Source organism: Dipodomys ordii, unplaced genomic scaffold (genome assembly GCF_000151885.1).
Source record: "Dipodomys ordii isolate 6190 unplaced genomic scaffold, Dord_2.0 Scaffold7, whole genome shotgun sequence".
Lineage (NCBI taxonomy): Eukaryota > Metazoa > Chordata > Mammalia > Rodentia > Heteromyidae > Dipodomys > Dipodomys ordii.
Window position 1 is genome coordinate 21,636,591 of NW_012267223.1, and position 6,000 is coordinate 21,642,590.

The following is a 6,000-nucleotide window of genomic DNA, read 5'->3' on the forward strand; positions in this document are numbered from 1 at the left end:
TCAGGTTCCTCCTTTTTTAAACTTTTGTGCCAGTCTTGGGGCTTGAATTTAGGATTTTTTTTTTTTGCACAAGGCTATCATTCTACCATTTGAGCCACAGTTCCATTTGCGGCTTTTTGGTGGTTAATTGGAGATGAGTCTCATGGACTTTCCTGGTCAGGCTGGCTTTGAACCATGATACTCAGATTTCAACCTCCTGAATAGTGAGGATTACAGGTATGAGCCTCTATCTCTTTTCCTTCTCTGTGTTTTGGGGCAGCAGGGGGGTGGGGTGGGAGGGAAATCAGGGAATCTGTCACTCTAAACTCTGTGGCCTGGGGACCTAGGGAGAGAGCCAGTCTCCATGATGTCCCTTGAGCTTTTGTAACCTGATCCTGGATCTGTCCCAGAAGGGGGCTCCTGTTGCTCAAGGTTCCCAGCTGTCTCTGGTCAGGGTGCCCCTAGTGGAGTTCAGAAGAAGCCGGGGCCCCTCTCAGGTGACAGTTTTGAGGTCATGGAGAGTGGCAAGGCTGGGGGGTGGAGGGTGAAGTCTGGCCTCAGGGGTAGAGGTTGCTTCATTGTTGATGCTGGAAGATGCTGGAAGACAGGGGAATCCTGCCTGGTACTGGGGAAGCAGCTGGTCCCAAGTGCAGCTCAGATCTTCACTCAGAGGGGTTGTTTTCTGGAGAAATTGGATTCCACATTGTTTGTTCCTCAGCAAGGAGACCGCGGGAATCTCATTTGGGAGAGGAATTTGACCCTTGGAGCCCCCTCCCCACTCACGGGTGGGAGGGAGCCAAGACTTCACTCAGCGCCACCACCCTAACAAACCCCAGACCACAGGAATGCTTCAAGGTCACCTGGGGACAGAGGGAGGTGGCTAGACAGGGAGCCCAAAGCGCAGTGATAGAGCCCCCTAACACACACACACACACACACACACACACACACACACACACACACACACACACTGCAGTGTGCATGGAGGCTCGACCACTCTGGTTGAGGGTGGTGACATCTACGGCTAACCACACTCACAGGGCCACTTAGGCCCTCAACATGACTCGGGTCAGGGAGCTGAGCTTGGCAGGGAGATAAGCCATGGTTGGAGAGGTAGGGGAAAGGGAGCTAGGGTAGAAATTTCTGGACTCTGAGCTTGGCAGGCTGAGCTGGGGAGGCACCCAGCGTTCCAGGACTCAGGAATGGGGAATCGGGTCTGTTAGCGATCAGTTAAGGGGTCAAATGAAGCTCCAGCGCCCCTTAGTACTTGATGTGCATCTCTCCTCACCCTGTTCCAGATGAGGAAACCCAGACAGGTGAGGGGACTCACCTGGAATAGCAGGTACTAAAGACAGGCAGGGCAGGGCAGAGGGCAGCCACTTGGGCTTCTAAGTGTTGCGTTTCTTCTTCACCAGCCACTGGCCCCTCATTCGATATGACATTGTGCTTTTTCAGGTAGGGTAATAGCTGGACATGGTCCCTGCTCACTTCTGTGCTAGGGATGCAACCAGGGACTTTTGAAATGTAGCCAAGTGCTTTACTATAGAGCTATATCTCCAGCCCTTATTATTACTGTTGTTGTTGTTATTATTTGTCCTGGTCCTGGGGCTTGACTTCAGGACCTGAGCACTGTCCCTGACCTTGGTTTTTCTCAAGGCTAGTGCTCTACTACTTTGAGCCACAGCTCCACTTCTGGTTTTCTGGTGGTTCATTGGAGATAAGAGCTCAGGGACTTGGCTGCCCGGGCTGGCTTTGAACCGTGATCCTCAGATCTCAGCCTTCTGAGTAGCTAGGATTATAGGTGTGAGCTACTGATGCCTGACTTTTTTTTTTTTTTTTTTGGTATGATCTTGCTAATTTGGCCAGACGGGTCTCAGATTAGAGAGCCTCCTGCCTCACCCTCCTAAGAAACAGGATCCTGACTGCAAATGGCTTTAGGGTGCTTTCATCAATGTGTTCCCAGGATCCTGGGCCAGATGAAGGGACTATTCCCTCCCTCCCTCCCTCCATCCCTCCCTCCCTCCCTCCCTTCTTTCCTTTCTCCTTCCCTCCCTTTCTCTTGCATTCTTTTGCTGCTATTAGGCTTGAAATCAGGGCTTCATGTTCATCTGGCTTGCTGAGTTGGTGCTCTACCCCTTGAGCCATGCCTACAGCCCCTTCTTCCCCCTACCTCCTCCACCTATAGATTTTAGTTATTGGCTTATGGAGTTATTTAAATAATACTTAGGCCTGGCACTGGTGGCTCATACCTGCAAATTCTAGCTACTCAGGAGGTTGATTTGAAGATCATGGTTCAAAGCCAGCCTGGGCAGGAAGGTCTGTGAGACCATCTCCAATTAACAAGCACAATACCTGAAGTGGTGCTGTGGCTCAAAGTGGTAGAGCAAAAGAACTCAGGGATAGTGCCCAGGACTTGAGTTCAAGCCCCATGACCATCACCACCTCCAACAAAAATACTTAAACTGGTGTTTTCCAAGCTTTTCTGATCGTGACCTACACTAAGAAGGATCTTTTCTGCTTGGGCCCAGGGCACCTAACATCTATGTAATGGAATGGTCTTTCTTACTATGGGGTACATGGATATTTTCTACTCCATTCTGCATTGTGTTTTAGAAAATACTGTTTGTGATTCCCTCCCCAGACTATAGGCTGGCACCTTGGAAACGGTCTAGACATTAAGCTGGCTGGCTGTAAGCGCCAAAGAATGGGGTTGTGATCAACTTTACTCATTGCTGCTGCCGCAGGCACAACACAATACCTGGCAAACAGACAGGTGTTCAGTGTTTGTTGAACAGCCCAATGACGGATATAAATGCGTAGATACCAGTGAATGAATGGCTTACCCCACCCAGGCAGGGAAAGCGTGGCTTTGATCAGATTCTTCCCTTAAGGAATGAATCTGCCCTCACTTCCTGTGGCTTTGATCTGCGGCTTTCATTCTCAACTGCCTCACTCAGACAAGCAGCTCATTTCCTGCTTCCCAACTGTCTTATCTCTCCCGAAATATTCCTAGCTTTCTCTTTCTAGGTGACTAGCAGCCACACCCACCTGTTCTCTTCACCGCTCTGGTGCAGCCACTGACGGAGGGCTGACTGGTTGGGTCAAGTCCTGGCTAGATCCTAAGGGCTTTCTGAGCTGGGTTCCTGATCTTGTGGAGGGGAGGTGCCAGAAGTGGGGCTAAGCCCTGGTCATCCTGCTGATTTATTGCTAAGGCGAGAGAGAGAGAGAGAGAGAGAGAGAGAGAGAGAGAGAGAGAGAGAACTAGAGATAAAAGGTAGATATGGATGAAATGAACCAGGCAAACCTGTGTCTATGAGCTACCAAAAAAATTCTGTAAAGAAAAACGTAGGCCTAGTTTCAAGAATGGGGGACCCTGTCTCTGGGCACCACAGAAGCCTGCCCTAATTAATCCTAGATGTGATGACAATGAGAGCTAGCCAGATGAAGACGGTGAAGGAGAAAGAGATCCTAGGATCTCTTGGCAAGCACATGCAAAGGTCCTGCGGCAGGGACCTTAGTGACCCACTTGAGCTGAAGAAAAAAATTCATGTACAAAGAAGGAAGAGCTTACAAGATCAAGGCTAGAGAAGCAGCCTAGAGCCAGCCCTTCATGTATTAGGTTGGACAGTTTGGATTTATCCAAAAGAGCCATAGAGAGCAACAGAACAGAGGTGTGATGCCACTGTATTTATTTTCTTTGGGGTGGGGGGAAAGGGATGTTTAACTTAAAAAAAAGATCTTGCCTTTTTTTGGTACTGGGGAATCGAACCCAGGATGATGTATTTGCTATGCAAGTGCTTTAGCCACTGAGCTACATCCCAGCCTGATAACACTGTATTTTGAAAGTCTCTGTGGCTGTAGTATGGCAAAGGGCAGGGGAACAGGCCAAGGGAGGAATGGACAAGTGAGGAGCTCAAGTGTGCGGCAGTGGCAGCTTGGAGAAGGATTAGCTGAGGGTGGGTGGCTAAAGACACAGACTGAGGCTGGGCTGCTAAGAAGGCACCACGCAATGAAGGCTTCACAGGTCGTTGGAAGTCTGTCCTTCCCTGAGTGCCTGGGGAACCACACAGCCCTGCGGGACCCTGTGAGAAGGTGGTCTAAACTGTCACAAGAAAGAGCAGAGCCCTCAGGAAGCCTCAAAAGCTCCTGCCCAGGACGTAGGACCAGCCCTGAGTATCTTGCAAGAGCTGCTTGAGCTTCAGGCTCCAAAGAGGAGCTTCATTAAAGTCATCCCTGGCCCTGCCACCTGTTGAAGGGAATCTTCCAGCACCCTCTGGGGCCTGGGGTCTCCCTGTGACCCCCTGCAGAGGCCCTCTCCCTGGAGTAGTGGGGCTGATGCAGCAGCCAGACCTGGGACCCATTCTCCCTTTCCCGCCTTTGACTCATTTCCTTGGAAGTGTGTTCATTCCTTTGTTACCTGGTGACTCACAGGGGCTTCCACCCACCTGGCTGAGGCCTCACCCTTCACTTGGGGGGAGGGAGTGCGGGAGTTACCCCAAGCTTCTCAGTATACAGCCCTGACACCCCTTCCTTGAGTGCAGGGGAGTTTCTTCCTCCCTCCCTCCCTCCCTCCCTCCGTCTCTGTCTCTGTCTCTCTCTTTGTGTAATTTGTGTGTGTCTATGTATGTGTAGGTCCTAGGGCTTGAACTCAGGAGCCTAAAGCTCTATCCCTGAGCTCTTTTGTTCTACCACTTGAACCACAGCTCCACTTCTGGCTTTTTGGGGGTTAATTGGAGATAAGAATCTTGTGGGGGGGGCTAGGAAGATGGCTCAATGGTAGAGTGCTTGCCTTGCATGCATTCCTTAGCACCACATAAGCAGAAAAAGCTGGAAGTGGCGCTATGGCTGTAGTGGTAGCACTTGAGCTGAAGAGCTGAGAGACAGTGCCCAGGCCCAGAGTTCAGGCCCCATGACTGGCAAAAAAAAAAAAAGGAAAAAAAGAATCGTGTAGGGCTGGGCTGGGAATGTAGGTTGGTGGTGAGTAGAGTGCTTGCCTAGCATATGTGAAGCCCTGGGTTTGATTTCTCGGTACCACATAAATAGAAAGAAAACAACAACATAGAAGTGGTGCTGTGGCTCAAGTTGGTAGAGTGCTAGCTTTGAGCAAAAGAAGCTTAGGGAGGGACAGTACCCAGGCCCTGAGTTCGAGTGCCAGGACTGGTAAAATAGAATCTGTAGACTTTCCTGCCTGAGCTGGCTTTGAGCAGTGATCTTCAGATCTCAGCCTCCTTGAGTAGTAGCAAGGATGATAGGTGTGAATCACTAGCTCCCGGCCCCAGCATCTTCATGTTGAAGAAGAAACTTGATGTATGTAACAACATGTCAGTGAGTGAATTATACCCTTGGCCTGGCTTCTGATGTCTCCTGTCTTCTGTCTCTGGGGTCCTGGTCCACCATGACACTCACCGGGTCCCTAGGTACCTTCCTCTGAGTTGGGGTTGCTTGCCCACAGGCCTTCCTGAACCGCCAGATGAGTGGATTCATATGGAATGTCCTCTCACCCTGGAAGTGGGGGCCAGAGGACACTCCCTGTGGTCAGCATCCCCCAAACACATACAGACACACAAACACGTCGTACATCCTGAGGTAGTGGACAGGAATTCACCACACCTCGGGGAATGCTTCCTTACTGAGCATTCCCTCGGAGCCCTGAGTCACCCCCTTCTCTCTGTATCTCCAGTTAAACACCAAAAAAGCTGGAAGTGGAGCTATGGTAGAGCGTTAGCCTTGAGAAAAAAAAAAAGCAAAACGCTCAAGGGCAGTGCTCAGGCCCTGAGTTCAAGCTCCAGGACTGGGTAGAATGTTAGTGTTGAGCAAAAAAAAAAAAAATAAATAAATAAAGCTCAGGGATGGTGTCCAGGCTCTGAGTTCAAGTTCCAGGATTGGAATAAAAAAAATAATAATAAGTAAAAAAGGATAAAGGTGTTACCCACAAGGTCACCGTGAAGATTATAAGAAAGCACAGATATGGACAGGATGGAGGGGTTATTTGTGTACCTGGGAGTTCCATTCCCACCTCTC